Raw genomic sequence first — 15,827 nt, 5'->3', positions numbered from 1 at the left:
TGAACCACTGATAACTACTTTCTGGGAATGATTTTCCAACAGTTATACACCCACCTTATAGTAGCTCCATCTAGGTGGTATTTCCCTAGGTTTTTTTTTGTTTTTGTTTTTAATGAGAAGGTCATGGGAGACAGGATCAAAAGCCTTACTAAATTCAAGATATACCATATCTACCGCTTCCCCCCATCCACAAGGCTAAGAACTCTGAAGACATCTAACTTGTCTAAGTAATTTTTGACTTGTTCTATCCCTATTTTAGGCTCTGATCCTACCTCATTTTCACTGGCATTCACTATGTTAGATGTCCAGTTGCCACCAACCTTCTTGGTGAAAACCAAAACAAAGAAGTCATTAAGCACCTCTACCATTTCCACATTGTATGTTATTGTCTTTCCCCTTTCATTGAGTAACAGGCCTACTCTGTCCTTGGTCTTCCTCTCGCTTCTAATGTATTAGTAGAATGTTTTCTTGTTACCTTTTATGTTCCTAGCTAGTTTGATCTCATTTTGTGCCTTGACTTTTTAAATTTTGTCCCTACGTATTTGTGTTATTTGTTTATATTCATCCTTTGTAATTTGACCAAGTTTCCACTTTTCCTAGGACTCTTTTTTTTGAGTTTTAGGTAATTTAAGATCCCCTGATTAAGCCAGGGTAGTGTCATGCCATACTTCCTATCTTTGCTATTGTGACAAAGCTCTGTCCTTTCCTCCGTGGGTCTCGCGTTTCCTGGCGGATTTTGCTAGCCTCAGAGGCTCACTGTGACCCTCCACGAAACCCTTCTTTCTCTAGAGACAAGGGTCACAGTCTACTGAGCCATTTTCATCATAAGCCAGCAAGGGAGGTGAGGAGAAGTTATCCTTCCTTGCACAGTCTCTGTTGTCTCCCAGTCTTAGTGATTAATCTGGGGGCAAAGGTGGGAGTGGGGAGCCTGGGCCCACCCTCTACTCTGGGCTCCACCCCAGGGACCCGAATAGTATCAGCTATGGTAGCTGATCTTTTAGAAACAGGACATGTACAATTCCCTGGGCTACTTCCCCCACAGCAGCCCTCACTTCCTCAATCTCCACTTCACCCTTACCTCAGGGCCTCCTTCCTTGTGCCTGATATGATACTCAGCCTCTCCAACAGCGCAACTTCCTTCAACAGCTCCTGTCATGCACACCCACCTGACTGACTGGAAGGCCTTTAACTAGCTTCAGCCAGCCCCTGATTGGCTTCAGGTGTCCCAATCAACCTAGCCTTCTCCCTGCCTTCTGGAAAGTTCTTAATTGGCCCCAGGTGTCTTAATTGACCTGGAGCAGCTTCCATTTCATTTAACCCCGTACCAGGGATTTGTTTAGCCTGGAGCTAATATATCTATCTCCCACAACTTTTCTATAGCCAGTTGGCCTTGCCCCGTCACACTATGCAGTGGGATCATTTCCTCTTGTGCTCTTAATAATGTCTCTTTGAAAAACTGCCAACTGTCTTCAGTTGTTTTACCCCTCAGACTTGCTTCCCATGGGATTTTACCTACCAACTCCATGAGTTTGCTAAAGTCTGCCTTCTTGAAATCCATTGTCTTTACTATGCTGTTCGCCTCCTACCATTCCTTCGAATCATGAATTCTACCATTCCATTATCACTTTCATACAAGTTGCCTTCCATTTTCAAATTCTCAACCAGTTCCTCCCTCTTTGTCAAAATCAAATATAACATGATGGGGTCTAAATTAGCTGTAAACACTAAAAAAATGTGTAGTGATAGTCAAAAAAGCTTACAGAATGTTCGGAATCATTAAGAAAGGGATAGCTAATAAGACCGCAAATATCATATTCTTTATAAATATAAATCCTCTTTATAAATCCATGGTACACCCACATCTTGAATACTGCATGCAGATGTGATCACCTCATCTCTGAAAAGATATACTGGAATTGGAAAAGGTTCAGAAAAAGGAACCAAAAATAATTATAGAAGAGCTTCCGTATGAGGGGATGTCAAGGTTCCTTCCCCACTCTGAACTCTAGGGTACAGATGTGGGGACCTGCATGAAAACCTCCTTAGCTTACTTTTACCAGCTTAGGTTAAAACTTCCCCGAGATACAAACTATTTTACCCTTTGCCCTTGGACTTCCACTGCCACCACCAAATTTTATCTGGGTTCCTGAAAAAATGTAGTTTGGAAACATCTTTCCCCCCAAAATCCTCCCAACCCTTGCACCCCACTTCCTGGGGAAGGTTTGGTAAAAATTCTCACCAATTTGCATAGGTGAGCACAGACCCAAACCCTTGGATCTTAGAACAATGAAAAAGCATTCAGTTTCCTTACAAGAAGACTTTTAATAGAAGTAAAAGAGAATCACCTCTGTAAAATCAGGATGGTAAATACCTTACAGGGTAATTAGATTCAAAACATAGAAAATACCTCTAGGCAAAACCTTAAGTTACAAAAAAAGACACACACACAGGAATATTCATTCTATTCAGCCCAGCTATTTACTCAGCCATTTAAAGAAATCATAATCTAACACATACCTAGCTAGATTACTTACTAAATTCTAAGACTCCATTCCTGTTCTGTCCCCGGCAAAAGCACCACACAGACAGACAGACACAGACCCTTTGTTTTTTTCCCTTCTCCCAGCTTTTGAAAGTATCTTGTCTCCTCATTGGTCATTTTGATCAGGTGCCAGCGAGGTTACCTTTAGCTTCTTAAACCTTTACAGGTGAGAGGATTTTTCCTCTGGCCAGGAAGGATTTTAAAGGGGTTTACCATTCCCTTTATATTTATGACAGGGGAGATTAATAAGATTGGGACTTTTCAGCTTGGAAAGGAGACAACTAAGGGCAGATATAATAAGAGGTCTATAAAATCATGACTGGTGTGGAGAAAATAAATAAAGAAGTGTTATTTACTCTTTCTCATAACAGAAGAACTGGGGGGGGGGTCACCAAATGAAATTAATAGGCAGCAGGTTAAAATGAAACAAAAGGAATTATTTCTTCACACAATACACAGCCAACCTATGGAACTCTTTGCCAGAGGATGTTGTGAAGGCCAAGACTATAGCATGGTTCCAAAAGAACTATAAATTCATAGAGGATAGGTCCATCAGTAGCTATTAGTCAGGATGGGCAGGGATGGTGTCCCTAGCCTCTGTTTGCCAGATGCTGGGAATGGGTGACGGGATGGATCACTTGATGATTACTTGTTGTGTTCATTCCCTCTGGGGCACCTGGCATTGGCCACTGTCAGAAGACAGGATACTGGGCTAGATGGACCTTTGGTCTGACCCAGTATGGCCGTTATGTACCATGATCAATGGAACTCAATTGAGAGGGCCCATGTTCCCTGGAAGTATTATTATTTAGTGGGAACCAAGGAAATGGGAGTGTGGGAAGTAAGGCTGAAAACAACTCAGTCCTATGGACTGAGCTGTACACCAAGTTTATTAAAGTTCTACTTTTTCAACTTAACCAGCATTTAGCTTTACTGTTTGCTAATGAAACAGGCTGGAAGTGAGAAATGGAGACATGGGAGAAATCCTGGCCCCAAATGAAGTCAATGAGAGTTTTGCCATTAACTTCAGTGAATCAAGGATTTTAATTCAAGAACCTAATCATCCCCTCACACAATCTCCATTGACTTAAATAAAGCCCCAGGCTAGCAAAATACCTACTAGTGGCTATATAATATCTGCAATAGCCCAAAAACATTGCTAAGTGATATGGCTTCAGAGGATGTACTCAGCTAAGGAAAATGTGTTTAGTTTTATTTTTGAGCATATTTAAAATAATCTATTTAGTTAGGGAAAGTGAATTCTTATTTCATTCTCTATAAATTCCCCAGGAGAAAACAATAGTTTTCTAAATAATTTAGGATGTTCTTAATGCTTCCAGAATGCTTTTGTAACATATTTTGTTCATTTGTGATTGGAAACTTTAAATTCCATTATTAACCTTTCCAGGGAGAGCCTGAAATACCACAAGAGAATCATAAACTAATATCAGTTTTGTATTAGGATATGGTTTTGCTACGCAGCAATAACCTTTTCACAGAATTATGCAAACTTTAAAGCAGTTTCACCAAAATATGATTTGACTAGCCTCTACATTAGTATTTTGAAAATGTTAAGGTAAAGATCATGTAAACAGCAGGAATGGCATTAAAAACTGAAATTTTGGAGGAACTAATGTCTGAATTGAACACTTCTGTTGTGGCAACAAAATAGTTCTTAAGCCTAGAAAAATAGCTATTGTGTTGCCTGGCATGCAAACTTAACTGGAGACCTCAGCAATTGATCCTACACAAAGTAGCCTCTGTAGTCATTTGGGGAGCTCTGTGAATCTTTTGTGCTTTGTAGTTGCATTAGTTCTACAATATTGCCACCTACTAGATTATCATAAATATACATTTGTTCAAAAAATATAGGATTGAAACATACACAAACAAAAATAGCAAACACAATTTAGAATGGCAGAAGACAATAGTGTGCAGTGCTTTTTCTATATATTATTTGATACTACATCTTTGTTTTGAGCTCTTGGGTTGGCACTGGATAACCTGGTGATCAGCTGTGACTAATTTGACCACTGAGATGATTTATAGTTCCAATATAAGTCTTTACAGTTACCTTATCCTCAAGCTACTCCCGGTTTGTTTTCATCTATTTATTATGCCTTGACATTTGGAAAGGGTTATCTTTGTTCCACTTATTTGTACAGTGCCTACTATAATTTCAGCTGGAATCAGGAAGTACCTAAAAAGATTTTTTTAAAATAGTTTATTTGAACATTTCAGTGTATTAATTCCATTTGAATTTGGTTCTAAAAATGTATAAAGGATCAAGTAGGAGGATGGAGGATAATCTTATCTGATATCAAAAATATTTTCAGTACCTTGAGAAAGTTTGGAAGGAGGAGGGTATTTATCAGTATCTAACATATCAACCTTCCTGAATTAGATGAGAGAGGTGATGAGGTTGCTTAATCTTGAATATTCAAAAACCTTTAAAATCCAGTTTGTTTGGTTCCAAGGATGGGAAAAGTTTCAGGCTGAGGCAGAGGTGAAAGTAAGCAGGTATGGTCCGCTACAGAGTACCAGTAAAAAAAAGATGCAGTAGTGTACCAGCAAATAAGTGGAGCATTCAGTACTGGCTTACTTTCACCTCTTTTGGCTGCAGAACAAAAAGTTCAAACTCAAAGCTAATAAAAGCTTGGAAAGGGAAAACTCACTGTCACGTTTGTTTGTTGTTTCTCCCCCTCTCCTCCTCCAGCCAGGCTGCCGATGCGGCTAGGCTCCCCATTCCCCCAACCCTCCCACTCAGCAGGAGCTGCAGGGGCTCCCCTCTAGCTTGTAGCAGGGAGCAGAGGGACTGGCTGAGGGAGAAGCCTCCCCAGATAGCCTGCTGTCTGCATAAGAATAGTTTAAACGTAGCTGTTCACTCTGGGGTCTGAACCGCGGGATTCGGGGCTATTTCTGGCTTCCTTGTTAATTTCACTCAGGGTTGTTGCTGGGAGCAGGGGAGAGGGGTTGTTTGAGACCAAGGCAGGGGCAGAATACAATAGCCATTTGGCCACACAGCTTAAATCCAGAGCTAATAAAAGCCAGTGGAAGGGGAAAACTCACTATCATATTGGTTTCTCTCCTCCTCCAGCCAGGCTGCCCCACGCGGCTAGCCTCCCTGTTCCCCCGACCTCCCCCCACCTCAGCAGGGGCTGCAGTGGCTCCCCTCTAGCTTTTAGCAGGGAGCAGAGGGACTGGCTGAGGGAGAAGCCTCCTCAGGATGACTGCTGTCTGCATAAGAACAGTTTAAATGTAGCTGTTCACTCTGAACCATGGAATTAGGAGCTATTTCTGGCTTCCTTGTTAATTTCACTCACAGTTGTTGGGGGGTGGGTGGGTACCAAAGCCTGGGCAGTTCTTTTCTGCCCCCTGGATGAGATGATCTTTGATAATATAATACACAAAAAATACAATCAAAGTCAGGAACGATTCTAAGTTCAAATCTATCCCATTCCCTCCCCAGCAGAGGATCATGGTTGTGATGTCCAAACTGCTTGCAGATCCTCTTTGAAATGTTAGTGTTTAAAAAAAATGGAGAACATGGTGGGAAGATGTGTTCTGATGATCAGGGTTTATTTTGGGCAAAGCAATTTTGGTAAAACAACTAAAGATTCACAGGGAAAGCAAATAGCCCCATAGACAAAACCGCAAAAGGACTGGAGGGGAAAACTGGATATTCAGGGAAATTATTGTGCCTCCTTTGAAAGAAACAGTAGTTTTCATTCCACCCTCTTTATATATTGAATTAAACACCTGAAATGGCTTTAGGACATAGTAGCTCCAATCTCTTTTTGTTTTGTGGGTGTCGATGTCCTGCAGAGTGCAGAGGCTGAAATTGACAAAACTTTCTCTAAGTATCTAAATGTGCTTCTGCTGGTATAACTATTTTTGTACAGGAAGGGGAATAAGCGATACTGGTATAAAGGCACCTTAATAACAGTATCATTGCAATAATTTCCCTGAATATCCAGTTTTCCCCAAGGATTTGACTATGGAGGGTTTCTTGAAATGGCTGGAGGTGGAGAGAGGAGAGAAACCAATGTGACAGTGAGTTTTCCCCTTCCACTGGCTTTTATTAGCTCTGGATTTAAGCTGTGCAGTAAAATGCCTATTGTATTCTGCCCCTGCCTTGGTCTCACGCAACCCACCCCCTCCCCTGCTCCCAGCAACAACCCTGCGTGAATCTCCCTCAGCCAGTCCCTCTGCTTCCTGCTACGAGCTAGAGGGGAGCCCCTGCAGCCCCTGCTGAGTGCGGGGGTGGGGAATGCAGAGCCCAGCCATGTCGGCAGCCTGGCTGGAGGAAGAGGAGGGAGGACAAGGAGAAAAATGTGACAGTGAGTTTTCAGGCTTATTCCAATAGTAAAGTTTTATTACAGACAGTACTGGTAGTAGTAACTTTATTTTCTATATCTAAGTCATGCAATGGGAGGGATCCATGAAGTATGTAGGAGAGGTGGGTTGCTTGTGTTTGGACTGTAAGGGTAAGAAATGTAACTTACTTTCACCCGTGGTCCTGCCCATTCCGCCTGAGGCCCTGCCCCTGTATTTTACTTTCACCCCTGAGCTGAGGTAATACATTTCCTGTTCTTTCTAAACATTTTTCCTGCATCATAAAACATTTGAACTTCAGTCATAAAGATAATGTAATATTTTAGACTTTCTTGATATGCTTCTACAGTTTAATTGCTCACAGTTACTGTTTTAGTGTGTATATTTGTGTAAAGTGTTTTCCATTACAAAGTCAACATTTACCCACAAATATTCTCCAATGACATCAAGACTGAAGTAGTACCTACGGGCCTAAATACAAATAAGTAATAATTATCTGAGATATTAGTTCTTAGATTAGTAGCTTAGATATCCCATTATTTCTATATATTTAAGTAACTACACAAACATTGCTTTTAAATAGCAACCACTGTACGTATTCCGTCAATACATACTCTGCTGGTCTATGTCTAGCAAGAGGCTATTTTTTTTTTCATTGCTATTAGGGATTTCTTACTGTTTTGTAAGAAACTGAGCTAGACTTTCAAGCAGATTTTCCCCTACTCATGTTAAGCTACAATTCCAGAGGCTCCCTCTCAACTGATCTATTTCTTAAATTGCTTTAATAAAATTCTTGTTAAAACTTTTCTGCTTCCAAAGGCAACAAAATATTGAAACTGCTGTGTGCTTAGTGGAAGGATGCTAACGAGTGTGACAAACTTTACAGCTAACTCATTTTAAATTACAAGTGGACAGAATTATGTGTAGGAATCCGTCTGTTCATTGCTAGTGTATGGTACAAATCTGAATTATCAGAGCAGAACTGGACTGTTAAAATTAATGTGGTAGCTTTATTTTCTGGTATCCGAAGATAGGGACAGTGAACAGATAACTACAAGTAAAACTTTCTGTTATAAAAATTAAGAACACAAAAATAAAAGGACCTAAGCTGGGCAAACATCAAAGCCACAGTTCTAAATGCACTTAAGTACATGCTTACAGCTAAGCATGTGTGTTTGCAGGCTCCAGGACCTTGGTTTCTCATACAATAATCATCAATCAAGTTACAGAGAATTCACCATTTACACTAGTTTAAACCTGCAAGTGACCCGTGGCACATGCTGTAGTGGAAGGCTAAACCCGCCCAGGATTTCTGCCAATCTGACCCAAAGGAAAAAATCCTTCTCAACCCCAAATATAGCAATCAGTTAGACCCTGAGCATGTGGGCAAGACCCACCAGCCAAACACCTAGGAAAGGATTCTCTGTAGTAACTCAGAGCCCTCCCCATCTAATGTCCCATCACCAGCCATTGGGGATTTTTGTTACTGGTATTCACCGATGGGCCACATACCATCATACGCAGTCCCACCATACCATCTCCTCCATAAACTTATCAAGGTCAGTCTTGAAGCCAGTTAGGATTTTTGCCCCCACTACTCTTCTTGAAAAGCTGGTCCAGAACTTTGCTCCTCTGATGGTTAGAAACTTTTGCCTAATTTTGAGCCTAAACTTGTTGATAGCCAGCTTATATCCATTTGTTCTTGTGTCCACTTTGGTGCTTAACTTAAATAAGTTTCCTCTCCCTCCCTGTTAATTATCCCTTTGATGTAGTTTTTTCTTTATTTTAAAACAAAATATGCTATGAGTTCTCAAAATGAGACAACGTTACAAAAGTTCACAAATTTGAAAAAATATTGTATGATGTATAAATACTATATTTTCGCTTTGTTTTAAAACTTTCCAAACTTCTCAGGTTTTGCACCCAATTGACAGAATTTGATTGGTTGCATATGGCACATGATACTTGGTTATTTTATTCCAGGATTACTTTTGTGAGGGAGGGAGGTTGACTTTACCTGTGTATGCATCCCTGGAGTTACTAGAAGGAAGAGCTGACCAAAAGTGTCACCACAAGGGTGGTTTTGAATTACATGAGATATTGTAATATTCCACCTACCTATCTATGAAGTCACTGATTTTGCCCTCTAGTGGCTTGCCCACAGAAAACCCAAGGGATTAACCACCATAGGTACCCAAGGGAAATTTTTAGCCTAAGGCCTGGTCCACACTAGAAAATTAGGTCAGCATAACAATGTCATTCAGGGGTGTGAAAAATCTACACCATTGTTAGACTGACCAAAGTCCCAGTGTAGACAACACTTCACAGCATTCCTAGCTGTCGCCTTTCAGGGAGGTGGATTGCCTACACCAATGGGAGAATCCCTCCCCTTTGCATAGGTAGTTCTGCACTCAAGCTCTGCAATGGTGCTGCTGTGCCACTGTGGCTTTTCAAGTGTAGACATATCCTGAGTAGCAGAGACATACTGCATGTTTCTAAATACAAAAATAAGGGTTGTAGTCCAATCTCTCCAGATGTGTATGATTTATCTAGTTATTGAGCCTGTTCTTTGCAGCACATGGATTCATTACAGCCTTGTGAGCTTCTCCATAGGATTGGATATGCATTCAAAGTCTCAGTCAAAGCCTTTGCAGGCTATCCCATCCCTAGATTTTATATTTAGTTTGTCTCTGAGGAGGATGGTTTGTATGTACACAGTCTGGCTCTGCATGTTGGTAAAAATAGTGTTAAAATATGTGTATCAACTTTGACCATCTTTTATTATCTGTAAATTAAATTTGTATAGTACAGATATGTTGCTTCCTCTTTTACATAAAATATAAAGCCAGGAGACTCCCTTTACATTTGTATAAATCAGGAGTAATTCCATTTCAGACAATGGCAATACAACAATGTAAGTGGTGATTAGAGAAGAATCAAGCCCTCTGCATTTCTTTCATTTTCTGAATGAAAGAATCTTATTTTTCTGCGATAACAAAAAAAGTTGAATTTTAAAAAAAACGAATTCCAACAAAATGTGTTATAGGTGAAAAGACATCAGCTGTGTATCAGCTTTCATCTGACATCGTTTTTAGATATCTTATAGTTGATATTTGGAGAAAGCAAATGTGAAATAGAATCTCCATGAGGCTGGACCAAGATGGAGCTATTTAGAGCTATGCCAATCTTTAATATTGAGTACTTCTGGCTCTGTAACACACTGGAAAGAGAACAGATGGGGATCGTTACTACTGTATATTTCTGAGCTTCAGCAATCAATGGTCAGGTCATACTGAAAGGTGAACTGTCAGGCTGGAAGGCGTTTACTAGTGGAGTTCCTCAGGGATCGGTTTTGGGACCAATCTTATTTAATCTTTTTATTACTGACCTTGGCACAAAAAAAGGGAATGTGCTAATAAAGTTTGTGGATGACACAAAGTTGGGAGGTATTGCCAATACAGAGAAGGACCAGGATATCATACAGGAAGATCTGGATATATATTCTGAATGGATATATGTATATTCCTCTTTTTGTAACTTAAGGTTTAGCCTAGAGGGATTCTCTATGTTCTGAATCTGATTACCCTGTAAGGCATTTACCATCCTGATTTAACAGAGGTGATTCTTTTATTTCAATTAAAATTCTTCTTTTAAGAACCTGATTGCTTTTTCATTGTTCTTAAGATCCAACCGTTTGGGTCTGTGCTCACCTATGCAAATCGGAGAGGATTTTTATCAAGCCTTCCCCAGGAAAGGGGGTGTAGGGCTTGGGGTGATTTTGGGGGGAAAGACGTTTGCAAGTGGGCTCTTTCCCGGTTATATTAGTTAGATGCTTGGTGTTGGCAGCAGCAAAAAAGTCCAGGGACAAAAGGTAAAATAGTTTGTACCTTGGGGAAGTTTTATCCAAGCTGGTAAAAATAAGATTAGGGGTTTTTTCATGCAGGTCCCCACATCTGTACCCTAGATTTCAGAGTGGGAAGGAACCTTGACACCTTGTAAACTGGAGTAATAGTAATAGGATGAAATTTAACACTGAAAAGTGCAAGGTAATGCATTTAGGGATTAATAACAAGAATTTCTGTTATAAACTAGGGACACCTCACTTGGAATTAACAGAGGAGGAGAAGGACCTTGAGTATTGGTCGATCTATGGATGACCAATCTATGGATTGGTCGATCTAGGATGACTATGAGCCGCCAATGTGATATGACTGTCAAAAAAACTAATGCGGTCTTGTGATGCATCAGGCGAGATATTTCCAGTTGAGATAGGGAGATGTTAGTACTGTTATACAAGGCACTGGTGAGACCTCATCTGGAATACTGTGTGCAGTTCTGGTCTCCCATGTTTAAAAAGGATGAATTCAAACTGGGACAGGTACAGAGAAGGGCTAGTAGGATGATCCGAGGAATGGAAAACCCATCTTATGAAAGGAGACTCAAAGAGCTTGGCCTGTTTAGCCTAACAAAAAGAAGGATGAGGGGAGATATGATTGCTCTCGTCACCTTGACGTCTTTAAGCCACGATTTGAGGACTTCAATAGCTCAGACATTGGTTAGGGGTTTGTTATGGGAGTGGATGGGTGAGATTCTGTGGCCTGTGTTGTACAGGAGTCAGACTAGACAATCATAATGGTCCCTTCTGACCTTAAAGTCTATGATTCTATGAGTCACTTGTCTCCATGCATTTTCTGCTCAGTATCTACTTTGGCTTTACCCACATTATGATCTGTGTTTAAAGCACTGAATTAAGATGCAGGGGATCAGGGTCCCATCTTGGCTTTGGGCAAGTGTATTATGTCCTGATACTGCAAACACTTATTCTCATGCTAAACTGAAAGAAAGTGACTTATCCTAGTAGCTTTGATGGGGCTACCCATGTGAATAAAGTTAAGGATATTCAGGAGTGTTCTGTGGGATCAAGATCTCAATAGCTCTGTGCCTCAATTGATCCTGGGTAAAATGAGGCTAACAAAGCTTCACTGTCTCATAGGGGTAATGATAGGATAAATAAGTACACACTTATGAGAAATTCAGATTCTATTAGTGATGAGATCCATATAAGTACCTAAATAAATTACTTCAAACTCTTGCAAGTTAAATACCCCCATCCCCCTTTCTTTAGAGAATTAAAAAGTAATCCAGTTTTGCACATAATACATCTATACTGTTGCCTTCTTAATTTAGACCTTACTGGGTTTTAGTTATGAAACTAAAACCACACATATTATTTCAGTATCTAGGAGAAAATATTTGGAGAATTCCTGCTATGGGCTGGCAGACAAGCTAGTTCTGGCTAGCCCTACAAAATTACCACATCACTTTTTAGCTCCTCAGGCTTTTGCTGACAAGGGTAAAATCTTCAGCACACTGAGGGAATTTCTCAACCCTCAAACAATTCATTTGGTCCTTTTTCTTCCAACTTTAACTAGGAAGAGATTAGCTTAACAATTTGTATACATGCTGCGTATAATAAATGTAAATATCACCAGGTTTGCAAAGAAATAATATAAATGGGACCACATGAGGAGTGTCAAGTAATTATAGACATTTCAGAGAGTAGTTTCTTACTAGGCTACCTGAGGATTTTGTTTTGTATTCATATTTTAAATTAAATGAAATATCTCATGAAATCATCTTTTTCTAAAAAAACCAGTTGTTTTCTATAACAAAAAAAAATGTAGAAAAAAATGATTCAGCTTTGGGAAATAGTATACCTGCTTATAAGGATAACATTCTAGTCCACTGAAGCTGTATAACAGCAGAATTATGCAAGGTACACAAGAAAGTAAAAATATTAGTGAACCCTAATGCAGCCAATTATCATATAAAATACGTGAATTACTGACTGTGTGAGATAAATTAGCTCTACTAGGGTTCACTGATATATACACAATTATCTTCTTATAGGTAAGCATGGTAAGGTACTCTTTATTTATGCCTGTAGAAGAAACTATTATTCCACCTTCTTCAGAAGAAATCTCTCAACCTAATAAGCAACAGATATTTCTTTCAATATACAGCTGACGCTGTCATGGACACTTAAGTCTGTTAATCAACTTTTGACTGCCATGTTCCATTTGTTTCATGGACAGATAACAGATAATTCTAATCCCTGTTGTCTCAAATCTATTTCAATTGCCTTCTTAAAAGAGCAGTAAATATGGAAAGTAAAGAGTTCTATCAACATTAATCATACCTATAACAAACCCCTGTCCTAAAAATTTGAATTATGGCATTAGTGAATAAGAGCCTGGCTGACTTTTTTTTTCCCTTTTCTTTTTAAGCTACCAAAATCAGTGAAGGAAGTGACTCTCCATTACACATTGTACCAAATTAGAGGCCCTTGTTCAGTAACTGTATTTGATATCACTGTTACAGGTTTATATTTTTACTCATAAATCAAATGTATTTTCTTCAGGGCAGGCTCTGGGGCACTAGTCAAGGAAGAAAGAACCTTGGCAAAGGTCTGTGAGAAAGTACATTGCTGCTGTATGAGGAAGTCTCCAGTGTTGTGATAGTCTTGTTAAAAAGGCAAAGATATTACTAAAGTGATGCTCGTTAATGCCTGTTATAACATACTATATTTTACAAATTACAATATCATGACATATGACACAAGCTCCCTTATAAACTCTGAACTTTGAGAGAGCATTTAAATAGATCTGTAATAAAAATGTAATTTGCTTTCTTTTTTAACAATTTTTAATTGTTCATGAATATAGACATAGCGCTGCCCCAGGAGCAGGTCACAGAACAAAAACAGTGACTCAGCTGTAATTTCCCCACATGTTTTCATCCTCTGAGGAGGAAGTATGGTCCAGATATACACAGGGCCTGAGGCGCTGTGTCACTGAGTATTGCAACACCAAACTTTTAGGCACCTAGAAAATCACTGGAAGAGCAATGAGACACGAAAAGACATGTTAGGTGTTGAGCTCCCTCTACAATGAATGCAGAGAGATAGGCACTTAAGAATGGGATCCATAAAACCCAGCATGTTTGGCAGGGAGCTGCCTAAGCTAGCCCGTGGGAGATGCCAACAAAAGAGAGATGCCCTGTCAAGGTTCCTTCCCCACTCTGAACTCTAGGGTACAGATGTGGGGACCTACATGAAAACCTCCTAAGCTTACTTTTACCAGCTTAGGTTAAAACTTCCCCAAGGTACAAACTATTTTACCTTTTGCCCTTGGACTTTTGCTGCCACCACCAAATGTCTAACCATTTTTTTAATTAAGAAAGAGCCCATTTGGAAACGTCTTCCCCCTCAAAATCCGCACCAAAACCTTGCACCCCCCTTCCTGGGGAAGGTTTGATAAAAATCCTCACCGATTTGCATAGGTGAACACAGACCCAAACCCTTGGATCTTAAGAACAATGAAAAAGCATTCAGGTTCTTAAAAGAAGAATTTTAATAGAAGAAAAACTAAAAAGAATCACCTCTGTAAAATCATGATCGTAAATAACTTATATGGTAATTAGATTCAAAACATAGAGAATCCCTCTAGGCAAAACCTTAAGTTACAAAAAGACTGTTTTTTTTTTGTATTCATATCCAATATCCATTCCATTCAGCACAGCTTATTTTCTCAGCCATTTCAAGAAATCATAATCTAACGCATATCTAGCTAGATTACTTACTAAGACTCCATTCCTGTTCTGTCCCCGGCAAAAGCATCACACAGACAGACCCAGACCCTTTGTTTCTTCCCCCCTCCAGCTTTGAAAGTATCTTGTCTCCTCATTGGTCATTGTGGTCAGGTGCCAGCGAGGTTATCCTAGCTTCTTAACCCTTTACAGGTGAAAGGGTTTTTCCTCTGGCCAGTAGGGATTTTAAAGGTGTTTACCCTTCCCTTTATATTTATGACATGCCCTCAACCCCACCTCTTGTACAGAGATGGGCATATATGTCTGGGCTGCAGGGAGGCACTTATCTCTGCTGGTTATCCACAACTGGGAACAGCTCTCTTGGAGTCAGGCAGTTGACGCACCTATACCCAACGTCAAGCACTTTATCCTTAAGACAAAATACAAACAGAACTGTGAGTTCAAAAATCCACAATACTAACAACTGATTAAACTTTTATTAAAATATATCACTTAACCCTCTATAAATTATGTGTAAAGCTGTCCTTCCTATACAGTGTGACCAAATGAAAATGAAAATCATAGACATCTAGAGCTGGAAGGGACCTTGAGAATTCATCTAATCCAGCCTCCATTTCTGAGGCAGGACAAAGTAAGCCTAGACCATCCCTGACAGGTGTTTGTCCAACCTATTCTTAAAAGCATCCAGTGCCAGGAATTCCATAACCTCCCTTTGAAGCCTATTCTAGAGATTACCCTTATAATTCAAAAGGGTTTCCAATATCTAATCTAAATCTCTCCGGCTGCAGATTAAACCCATTCCTTTTTGTCCTATCTTCAGCAGACATGGAGAACAATTGATCACAGATCTCTTTATAACAGCCCTTAGCATATGTGAAGATGGTTTTGAGTCTTCTTTGCTCACGACTACACATGTCCAGTTTTTGGTTTTGGGGTGTTTTTTGTTTGTTTTGTTTTGTGTGTGTTTTTTTTTTTTTTTTTTTACTTTTCCTTGTAGGTCAGGTTTTCTAAGTGTTTTATCATTGTTGTTCTAAGGACTCTCTCCAATTTCTCCACATCTTCCCTAAGTATGGTACCCAGAACTGGACATAGTACTCCAGCTGAGGCCTCACTAGTGGTGATGTTCCCCTGGTGTTATCTAGACTGGTGATCTGCTAAGCCACTCTAATCCTCAACCCTGAAAGCCAGACTTATACTGCTCTGCTGTGAGAACCCCCACTCCAGGGATGTTCACATACAGCCTCTGGCATGTAAGCTGCTCCTTGGATTGTGCAACAAAATGACACAGGCCAATATCTCCGGCCTCAACCCAGACACAACCCTAGAAACCTCCATCTTGCAG

The 15,827-nt window shown here is 39.9% G+C and overlaps 1 long non-coding RNA gene across 1 annotated transcript in view; it reads left to right on the top strand.

Moving 5' to 3' along the window:
• Positions 1-6,753: 6,753 nt before the first annotated feature.
• Positions 6,754-15,827, top strand: part of LOC311513068 — a 43,431-nt gene continuing 34,357 nt past the window's right edge. The window contains exon 1 of the long non-coding RNA XR_014709646.1: positions 6,754-6,882. This is a non-coding gene — a long non-coding RNA (uncharacterized lncRNA). The remainder of the gene's footprint in view (positions 6,883-15,827) is intronic.

This window comes from Lepidochelys olivacea, assembly GCF_965140295.1.
Source record: "Lepidochelys olivacea isolate rLepOli2 genome assembly, chromosome: 1".
Lineage (NCBI taxonomy): Eukaryota > Metazoa > Chordata > Testudines > Cheloniidae > Lepidochelys > Lepidochelys olivacea.
The sequence above is the reverse complement of the archived record's forward strand: the minus strand, read 5'-3'. Positions and strand labels throughout refer to the sequence as shown.